The sequence below is a fragment of the Cnephaeus nilssonii genome (assembly GCF_951640355.1).
Source record: "Cnephaeus nilssonii genome assembly, chromosome: 7".
Taxonomy (NCBI): Eukaryota; Metazoa; Chordata; class Mammalia; order Chiroptera; family Vespertilionidae; genus Cnephaeus; species Cnephaeus nilssonii.
The window spans coordinates 83,579,273-83,595,516 of NC_137078.1; the positions used below are offsets into that span (position 1 = coordinate 83,579,273).

Below are 16,244 nucleotides of genomic sequence, written 5' to 3' on the forward strand. Positions count from 1 at the left end.
CTTGCAGGTCACACGGCGGCCTTCGGGCCTCTCCCCAGCCCAGGTGCGGACGGGCGGGCCGGGGCGTGGGCGAACGGCTCCCTAGGCCTCCTCCCACGCTCTCCCTGGTCACATGGATGCGCTTCCGCAGCCAGCAGAGCAGAGCGGAGCGGAACGAAGGCCGAGAAGACGCGGGCGAGGCGCCGAGGGCAGTGGGTTAGCGCCCGGCGGGGCAGTGGGCGGGCCCAACCGCCCCGCGCCGGCCGGCCAGCCAATCAGCGGGTGCGGTGGGAGGGCCGACGGGCGCGCGCCGCGCCCCGCAGCGCCCCCTGAGGGGCGGCGGCGGGAGCTGGTTCCGGCTGCGCGCGCAGCGGTGGTGGCGGAGGCGCGATCGTGGGGCTGTAACCGTCGTCCGTCCGGGTAGCGGCTGGAGCGGCAGCGGCGGCCGGGCACGGCACTAGGCGACGCCACCGGGCAGCGGCGGCAGCGGGGGCAGCGGCGGTAGCAGGAGACGCAGCGGCGGCCGCAGCAGCAGCAGCAAGACGGACTCGTGGACACGCGCCGCCGCCGCCGGGCCGGGCCGGGTGTCGCGCGCCGAGGCTGGGGGGGAGTCGTCGCCGCCGCCACCGCTACCGCCGCCGCCGCCGCCGCCGAGGTGACTGAGGAGAGAGGCGCCTCCTCGCTCCCGCCTCCGCCGGACGTCAATGCCCAGGCCCCAGCTCGCCAGCGTGAGTGCGCTGCTCCCGGGCGGCCCCCGCGCCGGCCCCCGGGGCCTCGGGGAAGGGAGGGCGGGAGGCGCCGCAGCCATTAGCGCAGGCCCGAGACACGTCCCCGGAAGGAGAGCCGGCCGGGGCCGGGAGGGGGAGCGCGGCCGGGAAGCGTGGAGCAGGAGGGTGGGTGAGGAAGGCGGGGGAACAGTGTGTGTGTGTAAGAATGTTGTGAGTGTGGGCGGGGGGGAATGTGCGTGCGTGAAGGGGGTGAAGAGGGAGTTGGGGAGAGGGCCGAGTGTGCATGCGGGGGTGAGCGGAGGGAGCTGGGGGTGCCAAAGTGTGGCTGGAGGTGGTTGGGGCAGGATGGAGGGGAGTGTGTGGGAGTGTGGGGTGAGTGTACGGGAGGGTGTGCGGGGCGACAGTGTCCGTGTGGATGGTGTGGGGAGAGCAGGAGTGTCGGAGGAGAGTGACTGTGGGGGGCAGCGTGTGGGAACGAGTGAGTGTGGGGAGAGGATGAGTGCAGCGTGGGAGGTGGGGGAGGGCGTGGGGAAGGGTGAACCTGCGTCTGTCCGGAGTGGGAGCAGGCGTCCTGGAGGCTCGCCTTGGCCGAGGTGGATGGCGGTAGTGAGTCCCGGTGCCCCGAGTTCGGGAGTTCTTTCCAGGAGCGTCCTGTCCCTGGGTTCTTGGGTTCAAGGGTGAGGAAGAGGGTATAGGAGTGTATTCCAGCGGCACTGTCATTTTCGAGTTCTGGGATTTTTAAAAGAATGTGCTTTCCCCCCCCTTCTATCTGTACCTCCCCCTTTCATGCCATCTACATAAATTTCTAAATTTGTCAAGGATGTGGTTGTCATCCCATTTTAGTCTGGGGATGTGAGAGCTAACTAAAACTTGTCTATTGCCCAGGATCCTAGGTTTTTGAACCTTTATTCAGCAGCATAGACTCTTGTAAAGTATTGTTAGCTTTTCAGGGGAGGTGAAAGGTATTTTATTTTTAGGTAAATTGAAGTCATATTTTTAGATTGTGGCTCTTTCCTAATCTTCTGGAGAAGAGCTCTTAAGAAATAATGCTGCTGCTGCTGCTGCTATGATGTAATGATGATGGAGAAGAACCGTAGGCTAGTTTTTTATTTTCTGGAATTTGTGAAGAGACATATAAAGTGTCTAGCAGTTCTGGCATCACTGTAGGCGTTCAGCAAATGCTGCTTGTCTGTTTGGAGTCACCAAACGACAACCACTGCTGGATTAGGATATGGTAGTTATTTGCTGCCATACTCTATATTACAGTAGTTTCAGATAGGAAGTTATGCTTCGTTAAATGTGCAAAAAGAAATTAAGGCTATAAAAGGATACTTTATTTATTAAGGTTTCAGAATCTCTTGTCAGTATACCATTGTGTTGGTGAAGATGGTGAGAAGTTGTTTGCCAGTATTCTGATCTTGACATTTTAAAAGTTGTTTTTTATTGGATTGTGAATGAACTAAGCACTATCATGGACTTTTCCCAGATTCTTGTAGAAGTTAGGGGTTCTAGATAAAGAGTGCCTTATATGGACTTTACACCTTAATGATGAGATTTTTATTAGAAGTTGGGAGTTTTTCAATATGATAACCGAAGAGTTAGATAGTAGACATAATAGAATCACAGGCAAAAGCAGTGATGTGTCAAATTATATTTTTCTTAGAGCATTCTTTTTCTTAATCACTGGCATGCCCTCTGTTTTTGAAAATAGTAAATAATGTTACTATTCAGTGTGGACCTGGATTAATTAGTATTAAGTGCCTACTATGTACCAGGTGCTTTTTATATTCATTTAATTCTCACGGCTATTAAAAGGTGGTAAGTGTCTTCATTTATATTTATTTGGCACATATTGATTGGCTTCTATTTGCCAGGAATAGGGATACAGTGATGAGCTCTCATTGACTTAAAGTGATGAAGAGACTCAAAGAAATAACTTGTTCTAGGTCAGAAGATAATAGGAATTGGATTAAAAACTCAGGTCTTTCTGACTCCAAAGTGCTTGATTTTTCCACTACATAATTACTATCTTCACATTAGGTTGTCTCACTTTGGGGTATTTTACCACACAGTGACCTGTCAGCTTGTACAGGTGAGAGATGTTGAAGTTATAGCAGAAGAGTAAATGGCTGGAGGCAAGGGGATCATTTAGGAGATGCTGACTAGGAGGCTCTTCAGGATCTAAGCAAGGGTTTTATGTGGGTGGAGCTTAGCCTTGAAACTCTCCTGGGGCCCCAGGATGTGTGCTTTGAGACAGAGTTTTTATGAGGCACCTGGAATATGTCTGGGAGAGGAAAGTCTGATTAAAGAAACTCAGCAGCCTTTTATGTTTTTTATTTTGGGGGGCTAAGAGTCAGCTAGTAGTAGTCACTTCTTTGTTAAAGTCTTTGTTCAGCCGTGTGGGGTATTTTCCTCCCCGAGATTGTGAACAGCAAGTGAGAAAATATATATGAAAGCACTTTGTTAAATTATACATTGAAATACAGATTCAAAGTATTATTACCATTAAGACTTTTCTACTAAGGCAATAGTTTAATTGTTACATTTAGTACCTGGAAAAGACTAGCAATTTAGAACACCTATACAAATGAGAAATTGTTTAGAACTGCTGGACCTGGTATATTCTGACTCAAAATAGCAAAAGTCAAACCACTCCCTCCGTGAGTCAGTCAAGTAATATTTAATTTGAACGAACCAAACTTATAGGCAGAAACCATTTATATCAGTGAACTTTGATGGCATTAGGAAAGAGTAAATGTTTTGAATGCTTATGCACATAATTTTCTTAAAAGGTCTTGAAAGCCCCATATTTATATTTTACTTGAAAAGACATTTGTGTGTACAAGGTAAAAAAGATTTATGTTTCTTAAGAATTAACTTTTTACTGTCTTTCAAAGGTAATATTTCTCTCTGCAGTAGTTACAGAACACTATGATTTTGAGGCACAAAATTGGAATTTAGTAGAAATTTATTTTACAGGATTTGACTGTACTTTCTTTTTGTTGGAAGTTGTGATTGGTAACTAGTGAAGCCTCGAGAAAAAGCATTACAAATAAGATGCAGAGGAGCAGTACATAAATTTTTAACTGTTGCTCTTGGAAGAGTGAAACCTAAGTTAGGCAGATTTCTTTCAGTGCTATACCATTAGTTGTACTATTCATAGAAGTTGGGGATCTTTAAAATTTTTTAGTGACTTGAAATCAGGATCCATAGTTTAACGTGGTAGACTTAGTTATGTTGAGAAGACTAATGGTAGAATTCTTGAGGTCTTAACTACTTGTGAAGTCCCAACATTGTGTTTAGGTTTCAATATTCCCTTCTTGAGATAATTTCCTTTGTGCTGAATCACAAATCATCTCATTTACAGTTCATAATAATCCTGTGAGTAAGTGGCATTCTTTCAGTTTTACAGATAAGGAAATTGGTTTATAGATCAATTGTTGAATCCCAGGTTTTGGAATCCAATTTAAATAGTATCCGTAAATAAATGGTAGAGGATAAAATAAATTTCCCCTTGGGGCTTAAAGTACTTAAATCTCTGGCTAAACTTTTTTTTAGTTAACTTTAGCCAGTTTATAGGGCGCTTTGTAGGAGTTAAGTAGATGTTAAGGAAGTCAGCCGTTGTTTTTTTTTTTGCTTGAATTTTAATTTTTTTAATGTAAAATTAAAAAAATACATTATTTTATTGATTTTTAGAGAGAGGAAGGGAGAGAGATAGAAAGAAATATTGATGAGAGAGAAACATTAACATCAGTCGACTGCCTCTTGCATGCCCCCTATTGGGGACTGAGCCCTCAACCTAGGCATGTACTCTGACCTGAATTGAACCGAGACCTCCTGGTTCATAGGTCAATGCTCAAACACCTATGCATACCCGCCAGGCTATTTTTTTTTTTTTAAGGGTACTTCAGGTACTTGCATACATTTTTTACTCTCTTGGGGATGTTGCTGCTTTGAGATTTTTCTCAAGACACTGGTTGGGTTACATAGAAACTGATGATTCTCTAAGTTTAAAAAGTAAGAGCCCTTGATGTTACAATTCAAATTTTGTACTTGGGATGGTTAAATGAACAGTGGATATCACCAGTTATAATTACTTTGGGAAGTGGCGATTTGAGTCTATTAATCTGGGATATTAGAAGAGCCTTTTTTCCATTTTCAACTTCAGAACTAATTTATGTGTAGAGGGGTCTGTTAGCTTTTTCTAGTTATCTTTTGTTTTATTGACTAAACAACATCCTCTAGCTCCTTTGACTTCCTGGCTACTGTAGGGATTTGAAGCCTTGCTGGGTTGCTTGGTGTAACATTCAAGTGGCTATTGTATGCAAATTTGTCGTTCCTTAGAGTTGTAGAGGTCTATGCTGTACCAGAAACTGTCACTACTCTAGCACCTCCACTCTACGAAAAAAGCTTCACAGCACTGTAGGCTTTGTCTACTTTCCACAGTTACCCTGTGGAGTTACCAGGAAGCAGGGGGGAAAATGACTCTTCTCCTGCAGTGTCTTAGGTGGTTTTCCCTGCATTATCTGTTCAATCAGTATAGATATACTGGCACAAAATCTTTTCCAGAAAAATGGCTATGAGGAATTGACACATTATACTAACAGTTATGTGACTGTAATACAAATGGTTGTTGTTTTTTTGCCTGAACGGATTTCTGTCCCATAGGTTCTGTAACACAGCATCCACTCTATTTTAAGTAGCCTAGAAACTAAATTTCATCATTTGAATATAAATTTACATTGCACGGCATTGCCGTTTTAAACTGGAGAGAATTTTAAGACTAACCTTTTTTTGCTAGTTGGGTCTGTTTTGAAAAAATATTTTGACCATTAGAACAGTCTTTACCTTTAGGGAATTGTGTATTTAATTCCTTTCATAGTATTTTTGGGTTGAAATTTCATTCTTCTCAGAAAATGTTAATTCTTTTGGCATAAAATACACACATGATATATTTGCTTTAGCAGATCAGATAAATTACTTTATATTTTTATTTCTGCAGTGGTAAAAAATGTTGGCTCTGTACTAATGTATCATTTGACAGGAGTTCAAATTTACAATTAGGTCTGCTTTCTTCTAGTCATCCTTTAGTCTTAGTTGAGATTTAAGCATAGCTTTTTCTTGCACTCTTTTATAGGAAATATTCACTAGGTTGTATCACCACAATGTTTGTAAGTTGTATTTATATATATATGTGGATATTTACTGTTTTTAGTAGCAAAAAAATTGATGTGTTTTCTGCTTTCCATTATTGGTGAAAAGCATATCATGAGGGAACAGAGTGACTGGTTAGTGCAGAAGGATATGAGTCATCAGCAGGATTTGTCAGCAAATTGGGAAGGATATGATGGAGAAACAATAGATTCTAGTGACATTATTCTTCTTTCCCACATATGTGGTTACAAACAAGTTTCCTTTTGGTGATTGGTTTAAATTAAAATAATTTAGATCTTTCTGGACACAAAGCACTTCAAATTTAAGTCATAGACTATACTTTGAATTGTTTTTCTTTTCTTTTTAAAAAAAATTTTTTTTATTGATTTCAGAAAGGGAGGGAGAGGGAGAGAGAGAGCTAGAAACATGAATGGTGAGAGAGAATCATTGATTGGCTGCCTCCTGCATGACCCCTACTGGGGATCGAGCCTGCAGCCCAGGCATATGCCCTTGACTGGAATTGAACCTGGGACCCTTCAGTCTGCAGGCTGACGCTCTATCCACTGAGCCAAACCAGCTAGGGCTGAATTGTTTTTCTAGTGAGTTTCGATCTTCATTTGGAGGTCATCCACAAGTAGAATCCTCCTATATAATAAAGAGCTAATATGCTAATTAGACCGAACAGCAGAACAACTGTCTGACGAAGCCCGGGCTGCGAGGGCCTAGCCCCTTGCACGAATTTCATGCATAGAGTCTCTAGTTTAGTTAATAAACTCATCTGTTTACAAGGAAGAAGAATTTATCAGGTAGGATTTAATAAGTTGAGAGATTCTTTGTGAAACTTGTTGGTAATTATGGAGTTGCTCAGTAGATCAGAAATGCCCACCAATATGACAATACACTCTGACCCTTGAACAACATGGGTTTGAACTGCCCAGATCCACTTATACATGGACTTTTAAAAATAAATGCCTCACTCTGGCTGGGTGCCTCAGTTGGTTGGAGCATTGTCCCTACACCAAAAGGTTGTGGATTTGATTGCCTGTCAGGGCACATACCTAGGTTCTTGGTTTGATCCCTGGTCATGGAACATATGGGAGGCAGCCAGTTGATGTTTCTCTCTTACATCAATCTTTCTCTCTCAAAAAATCAATAAAAAAGCATATCCTTGGGTGAGGATTAAAATAATAATAATAACAAATAATAATAAATAAATGCCTCTACTGTTTTTTTTTTAAACAACATATATATTTTTATTGAATTCGGAGAAGAAGGGAAGGGGAGATAGAAACATCAATGATGAGAGAGAATCATTGATTGGCTGCCTCTTACACACCCCCTAATGGGGATCGAGCCCACAACCCGGGCATGTGCCCTCGACTGGAATCAAACCTGGGACCCTTCAGTCCGCAGGCCAACGTTCTATCCACTAAGCCAAACCAGCTAGGCCTGCCTCTACTGTTTTTTTATTTATTTATTTTTTTAATATATTTTATTGATTTTTCACAGAGAGGAAGGGAGAGGGATAGAGAGCCAGAAACATCGATGAGAGAGAAACATCGACCAGCCGCCTCCTGCACATCCCCCACCAGGAGATGTGCCCGCAACCAATGTACATGCCCTTGACCGGAATCGAACCTGGGACCTTCCAGTCCGTAGACCGACGCTCTATCCACTGAGCCAAACCTGTTTCAGCCTGCCTCTACTGTTTTTGATTCATGGTTGGGAGTCTGTAGATGTAGAGGGCTGACTGTGTGTTGATCTACATTTTATATAGGGGACTTGAGCATCCGAGGATTTTGGTATCTGTGGGGGTGGGAGGGCTGGAACCAATCCCCCTCCGATACCGAGGGGCAACTTAAGTTTTTGGGGAGCCAAAAGTTATATACAGATTTTCAACTGCATGTGTGTGTGTGTGTGTGTGTGTGTGTGTGTGTGTGTGTGGCGGGGAGGGCGGGTATGTGCCTCTAGCTCCTTGTTGTTCAAGGCTCAATCAACTGTGTTTGTTTTCTCTTAGGGAGCAAAGAGTTGCTTCCTGATTACTATTATACTTTTAATTTCCTAAGAGCTTTTATTGCATCTGAACTGATCTGAAATTATCAGCATGGTCAAGTCCTCACCAGAGATATGTAACCAGAGACTTGGGTCCTTTCCTAAGTTATGCTATGTCCCTTCACTGTTTCTACCAATCTTGTCGTAAAAGTCTTACCTTTCCTCAGAAGTCTTAATTAATCCTACTTCATTCTACTCACACTCACTTTGTATCTTCTGAGTATGTAGTATCAGTATGAAATATTAATGCCCATCATAAAATACTTTTCATCCACATTGATTGTTTTTGGATCTTGATTCTGGATGTTTGTATGGTATACGCACAGAACTCCACAAATATTTGTAAGACCAATGTGCTGCATTTTAGTATCATTCAGAGGTGGTATGTTGCCTCTCATCTCAGTAGGTATTTGGAGTAAGAGGACAAAAAAGATTAAATTTTGCATTACATTTTTTTTTTTTTTGCATTCTTTAAGTGGAAAGAGAAGAGGAATCCATGTTGAAATTGAACTAAGGTAGTGAGCAAAGGATAATAACCCCTTGACATGGCATTATAGAGTATTTCACCATTTTTGCTTCACATTAACATATAAGGTAAAACAACTGTATAGTTTTTAAAGATTGTGAATGTTGTGTTTTACGAAAATAAACATCAAGCTATTATTGGGCAAATAATGGGTAGACAGTATATTTTAAAAGGCCACTAGCAGCTCCAAATAGAATGATTTAGGTTCTTGCCTATTTATCTTGTACTATACTCAGTACACAGAGAGATGGCTGTGAAGTATAATGTGATTTATAAGAAGTAAATTTAGGAGAGGAAGTGAAGTGTAATTTACCCAGCTTTAGGGGAAACTTGAACCAAAATACCCTAACAGCAGAAAAATTTCTGGGGCTTAAACAAAAGAATTTGTGCTGACAAGATGTTATTTGTAATGTTTTTTATTTCATATCCTGACATAGAGAGCTTCCTTCCCCCTCTTTTGGTGGTAGATACTTGAACAGGACCAATACATTTTACAAAATAGGGAAATGAAAGAATTAAGCTGACCCATAAACTGCTAAGTTCTGAAACATATTTTAAATAATGCTAACAATAGCCTGGAAGTTTTTGCTTTGCATGCTGCTCCTGTGCTGTAGGTTATTTTGAAAGGTGACTCAAGTAACCTTTAACCAAGTATCTATTTTGCAACCTCAGGAAACTTGCAGCTGTTATAGTCATTCAAACTGTCCTGATATAGGTCAGAAAACATTTCAAAGTGGTGTTGACATGGTGAATTCAGGAGTCCTTTTGAATTTTTCCTACTGAATTTGCTTTATTACAGTTGCATTAAAAATTTTTTTGCATTGAAGTTTAGAATCTCAAGTACATTTTTTTATTAAAGAAGTAATTGATTCAATGGTTCTTGGGATAATGTATGTATAGCGATGTTGGAAACTTAAGATAATTAAGACCTAAATTGTTCTCTAAGACAGTTACATAGCCTTTTGAGATTGAAGACAGAAAGATGGAAGGAAAGAAGAAAACAAACATTAGGGGATTTAATTTTATGGGGATGCAGCTGAGTTTGAGATAATTTGTATTGTATAAAGGAGGCTTACCGCAGTTAAGTTTAAAACTTAATAATAATAAAGAAGCTTGGGAGTCTTAAAACAACTAAAGTCTATGGAGAGGAAACCATGATACCTTTGTCTGGAAATGAATATAACCAATTTAATAGAGCCGAAGAGCTTAATTTTTAGAAGAGTCACTGAAAACAATAAGATTAATGCCCAATATTTGGATTGTGCTGTTGAGATTTTTAATGTTATTACTGGTATTCAGATAATTTTTTAGAAAATGAAAACTGGCTATAGTGCTGTTACCTCCATTTAAATTTATTAATGAAATGAAAAATAACAATTTGGACAAGAGATTTATCTGGAGAATTGTTAATCTTTAAAAGAACAATAGAGTACAAAATTGAAAATAAATATTTTCAAGTGTAGCAGGAAAATATTTAATGCAATTTTTGTCTTATAGTTATTCGTTGAGGTAGGAGTTACTAGAAAAGGACAACTACTTCTAATCACCAGGGTACATACAAACTTGAAAACCACTCCCTTTTCATTTGAGTGGGAACAGGGCCCACAAGACTTCAGTAAATAACTGTCACTGTTCTCAGAAGCAGGTGTGGTTGTTGGTTAATTGCTTTCCTTTTTTCCAAGTAGCTCTGAAATGTTAAGATATTTTCTCACCCTCAAGGTCGTACTTTCTTTTTATAGAACTGATTATTGATTTCTGTACTGGAGCTTGATTCTCAAGTTCCCTCCTTAAATGAGGAAGTAGAAAAGTGGGAATAACCAAGAGAGTAGAGTAACTATGAAACTTTTTTAGCAGTGAAGAAGCATCTTGCTGTTTTTTAGCTTGTTTACATATATTTTGGACCCTAATTTGTGTAGAATTTAATGAATACCTCTTTCTTTATCAACTTCCATGACTGTAGTCATTGGGGCAGGAGAACTAACATTAATTTGAATTGTCTAAGTTCAAGGATCCACAATCTTAGTTTGATAAATGCAACAGTAGAGGGATGAAGAAAGATAAGTAGCACAGAGAATAGAGCTCTTATTTCTACAGGGCTCTGATGAGTTGGGAGTAGGATATGAGAGATGAGTAAAATTTCATCTTGAGCCCAGTTAACCAGACAATGTTTAATTAGCAAAGTTGAATTCTTTTTAGTTTACAAGTCTTAAGATATTTTTTCTCTCAAATGTTCAAAATGCAAAGATACAGTAATACTTAACAGAATAATTTCCCTACTTTTCTTCCTTGATGGTTGGTGAAGATTTTATAATCTGTTGTAGAATAGTTTCTGAATATTGTGAGGGATTTACGAGTTCTTATAGTTACTTAGAGCCTTGATTCTTTTTTTCAGACTCCATATCCAGTCTATAGACAAATCTTAAAATTGATCCCTTTTTATGTTTTGTATTTCTACTACCTTGGTCCAAGCCATCATTGTCTTTTTCCTGGATTATAGCACAGGCTCCTGTCTGATCTCTGCTTCCACCCTTATTACTCATATAATCTGTCTCCACGTAGCAGCCAGAGTGAGCCTTTTAAGCATAAAATGTCACTCTTGCTTGAAATCTTCTCATCTTTTCCAAATAAAAGCCAAACATTGGCCTATAGGTCCTCTTTTACTTCTCTGACCCTATTCACTCCCTTGCCTTCTTTGCTCTGGTAACACTGCCCCCCCCCCCCCCCCCCCCCCGCTCTAAGAACACTGCAAGGCCCCATCTCATAACCTTTGCAACAGCTAATCCCTCTGCCTAGAATGCTCCCTCAAATATCTATTTGGCTCACACCCCCAGGTCTTGGATAAAATGTCACTTTTTTCAGTGAGGCCTTTCCTGATAGCCTTATTTAGAATTGGAGGCACTGAAGATTCCCCTGCTTTGCATTTTTTTCCATAGCAGTGGCATATTTTATTTGTCTTTTTCTGCCTACAAAAATATAAGACCCATCCTGACAGTTTTTGTTTGTTTACTGCTCTTGCTTGAGTATGTGACATATAGTATAGTGACCGATAGATATTTGAATTAATAATTCTTTTTTTTAATGCTGTATAAACAGCAAACTTTTATTGAGGGCTTTTAAAAATTATTGATTTGAGAGAGAGAAAGAGAAAGAGAGAAACATTGATTTATTTCATTTATTTACACATTCACCAGTTGATTTTTTAAAAATTATTTTATTATTTATCTGTTTGTTTTCAACATTTTTTAAAAAAATTCTCACTCAAGGGTATTTTTCCATTGATTTTTAGAGAGAGTGAAAGAGAGAGGGAAAGACAGAGAGAAATATCGATGTGAGAGAAACATTGATTGGTTGCCTCCTTCACTCGCCCTGGAGCCTGCAACCGAGGTACGTGCCCTTGACTGGAGTAGAGTCTGGGACCCTTCAGTCCTCAGGCTGATACACTATCCACTGAGCCAAACCGGCTAGGACAATAAATTCTTAACTAGCCAAATTACAAGGAAAAAATGTCTAACTTCAGAGAATGATTTTTTTTTTTTACTGTTGACAGATTAGTCATACTTTAAGGGAAGTGCAGGTGTCTGTGTTGAAGTGAAATAAATTTGCCTTAGGAAAAAATTGTTGCAAGGTTTTAGTCTTATATACAGCATTATGCTTTCATGTTGCCTGTTTGTAGAAACCAACCTAACTCAAATTTGCATGACTTCCTGTAGAATTTCTGGTTAGGAAAAATAACATAGTGTGTGCTTATTTGTTTGTCAGACCTTTGCTTTTAGATTTTATTTTCTTAGATCTAGACTACTTTATTGTGCATTTATATTATGTGCTGTTTTAATTTGGTGACTACTGGCATAACCCATCAAATTAGAGGGTTTACTGTATCATTTGCTTTAATTTAGAAATAGGGGTGATTTCTCAGTGGATAGTTTGATGTACTAGTAAGTGGATTGACAGGATTTTCAAAAGGCTGCCCAGTAAGTTTGGGTCACTTAAATGGGGTTGATTTTGTAAAGTTCCTTCATGCCCTTGAATACTCTATTTTTATATTTTAACTTAGAATTACAATTGCCAAAGCAGGACCTGAATTTTACTCAATAATTTAGTATCTTTAACAAAGAAGAACACTGTCTTTCTAGAATTGTATGTAGGTATTGGCCTGCCTGGAACAGAGGGACTAGCCCTCTCGAGGCTCTTTGTAATCCCATGGCTATAGCACTGTTAAGAATGTAATTAGCCGAAACCGGTTTGGCTCAGTGGATAGAGCGTCGGTCTGCGGACTGAGGGGTCCCAGGTTCGATTCCGGTCAAGGGCATGTACATTGGTTGCGGGCACATCCCTGGTAGGGGGTATGCAGGAGGCAGCTGGTCGATGTTTCTCTCTCATCGATGTTTCTAGCTCTCTGTCCCTCTCCTTTCCTCTCTGTAAAAATTCAATAAAATATATTTTTAAAAAAAAGAATGTAATTAGATTGTACATCATTATAGGTCTTTATCACCCTAGAATAAAAAAAAATTAAGGTAACGTGTATATGGAAAAAGATTGAAACAGTTCAAAAGGCATATATTATGATAAATAAAGTAAATCATGCTCCCAGGTAACCATTGTTACCTCTTATCTTTGTGTAGTTTTCCAGATAGTTCATGGATATGGAAGCATATATGATACTCACAAATATTTCTGTATACACTGTTACAGACCTTGCTCTTTTTACTTATTAGTGTCTCTTAGCCATCTTTCCATAACAGTTCATATAAATCTATTTTATTCTTTTTGACCTCTGCATAGTTTCCATTTTATGAATGTGCCATGATTAAATGATGGATATTATATTATATATTGTAGTAAAACCTTGATATAATGGACTTATTTGGGTGAACAGGTGTCCCTTAAAGATGAAAATCCATTATATAATAAAGTAGGTTTTCCGAATGCATTATGTTAAAAATTTTACAAATTAGTTTACCTGTTTTTACTTATGTAGACATGTTTGTGTAATTAAAATTAAGTACATAAGAAAAATTTAATTTCACAGGAAAGCTTCCTTTGTGTATTACAGTAATTTTAAATCTATACTGAATAGATCTAGTAAATGAGTACATTCACCAGTCACAACGAGCAAACAAATGCACATGGCTGGCTTAGCACATTTGCTGCAGAAAGTCACGCCATGCAACAACAGAACCAATTACCACGAGAGATATGGTGTGATCATGTGCTAATCACTCACTGAACATTGTTTACGAGCAGCGAGCCTTGGATTTGAATATGTAGACTATAGCTGTAGATATGTAAGATTTATTTATGTGGCTGAAATTACTATTACTACAGTGTTTTTTCCAACATATGGCCTACTGTTAAAATTTGTTAAAAATAATAATGAACTAATAAAAAAACAACCTGTTAATCTTTTGTAATAATAAAAGTGTAATATGCTAATTAGACCAGACAGCTGAACAACCTTCCGGATGACCTTCTGGACGAAGCCAGGGCTGCGAGGGCCAAGCCCCTTGCACGAATTTTGTGCTTCGGGCCTCTAGTTATAATTATAAGCACATCTTGTTTAAAAACATTTTAAAGTTAACGGGGTGTTAATTTTACATATGACATATGGACTGGAAATTTTGTTTGTTAATTCTGAAATCCATTAAATTGAGGTCAGCAAAATCAAGGGCTTACTGTATTTCATGCATTTTAGTTTTTGATTCTCTTCTAGGTCAATATTGGCAGTAGAGGGTTGACCCTAGACATTTAAACTCTAGCAACCTTGGTTCTTGAACTGAATTTGTTCTGGAAGGTTAAAAAACCAAAGCATTTTTTCCCATTAGAAATCATGTACATTGAATTAATCTGTTCTAGGCCCCAAATGATTCCCTCTTTTCACCTTATATACAGTACATGTTTAATGTACTATTTAATTTATAAATAAACACTTCAAAGACAAAAAGGACATGAAATGTAAATGAAAATTTAAAAAGGAAATATTTATAGTAAAAAATTAAAATTTAATAATAATAAGCAGCAACAAAAGCAAAAAAAAAAGTGAAAATATTCACAGAACTATTTCCTGAGATGTTAACGGTGGTAAACTGACTCATGCTAGAATTCTTTCCTTGTTTGTCACCTAAGAGTCAGGTGATTGATCATACAGGTATAAAGGGTAGTCGGGTTGAGAAGCGAATTGTTCGAGATGGGAGACGTTTGAGAATTGAGGTTTGACTTGTGTTATTCACTTACTGTTATTGGCAGTGCACTCTCTTAGCTTGGTAGGCCTCTGCTTACTTGCTGTTCTTCCAGCCCCCTCTTTCTTTGTCCTTCTTTCGTTATTCTCTTTCTTCCTTCCCTTCTTCCTTAATTTAAAAGAATATTTTGGCACAGACCATCCTTTCTAATCCTTCAGTGAAGTTCTGTGTTTTTTTTGTTTTTTTTTTTTGTTAAAAATGGAAATGTCCCAAATGCAGCATTTTAAAAGTTAGGTTCCATAAAAGTAAAGGGTGAAGAGAATATTTAGATGCATATTTGAATTGGCCACTATTATTTGTCAAGTAAACCAACCTCTTGCCCTAGCTAGTTTGTTCAGTGCTTTGAGTGCCAGCCTGCGGACTGGTGGATCCCAGGTTCGATTTCTGTCGTGGCACATACCTTGGTTGCATGCTGATCCCTGCGGGAGGCAACCAATCGATATCTCTCTCTCACACTGATGTTTCTCTCTCTCTCTCTTTCTCCCGCCCCATCCCCCCTACCCCCCTTCCACCCGCTCTAAGAATCATTGGGAAAAATATCCTCCAGTGAGGATTAACAACAACAAAAAACAGCCTCTTCCATCACCTGGTAAATTAAAGCAAGAATCAATTTTTACTTAAGTAGATAGAGCAGAATTAATGCCAGAGAGAACTTTAGAAGAAGGTTTTTCTGTAAGGAGTACAGGTGCTGAGTTTATGCTACAGTACTTTCCAGCTGCAGTACGCTTACGATTTTTTTTACAGACTGTTTGCTTTGTATTCTTATGCATGTCACAGGAATTAACATTAGTTATCTGAATTGACAGGTGCAAGAACATATAACTGTTGATGTGTAGTTGAACTCTTGTGGATGGGGGAAGGAGCAGAAGCTTGCTTTTATCATGTATTTGTTAACTTTGATAGAACATACTGTTTCATTTGGCAGAAATTATTTTGCTGGGGATCTCAGTATGGGGTTAAGAATTGAAAATCTAATAATTTAATTATCCTTATCCCTGGAAGTGGTCCTTCCAAAATGAGTTTGGGAGGGATAAGATGGGATAAAGTTTGCTCTGTTTGCTGAGCAGACAAACACTGGAGACTAGGTAGAAAACGTAATGCTAGAGCTGTAACTTTTAAGCCTGGACATCACTACAATGCAGGTCTTTCAGTGCCTTTATTCAGGTGACACAAATTAGCTGTGATAACATCATTAAACCAAGGGGATTCAGACAGGTTAGAATTTCCTTGTGTTTTGCTCTGCACTGCATGCAAACCATTGTTCTTTGAGTAGTTACCTTATTAATCGTTTCTCCCCTTATTATAAGGTCACAGAGTTGCAGATGAACATCCAAACAAATATTTGAAAAGTTACACTTACATGAAAAAAGAGTGTGACTTAAATATGTGGATACCTCCATTAGGCAAAATTGAAGGAAAAATAAATAGGGAGTTAGTAGACCTGGGCTGTTGTCTTTGATCTGCCTGTCATTTTGACTTCTCGTGAGCCCAAATATCATCTTTTTTTTTTTTTTTTTTTTTTAAGGTCAGAGTAGTTGATTCCTTTTTTCTTCCAGCTTTAAAATTCCT

General features: G+C 39.4%; 1 protein-coding gene across 1 annotated transcript in view; it reads left to right on the forward strand.

Moving 5' to 3' along the window:
- The first annotated feature begins 327 nt into the window (after window positions 1–327).
- Window positions 328–16,244, forward strand: part of PTP4A2 (protein tyrosine phosphatase 4A2) — a 30,550-nt gene continuing 14,633 nt past the window's right edge. Inside the window, exon 1 of the mRNA XM_079777051.1 lies at window positions 328–707. The gene's annotated coding sequence lies outside the window, so the exon portion shown is untranslated. The remainder of the gene's footprint in view (window positions 708–16,244) is intronic.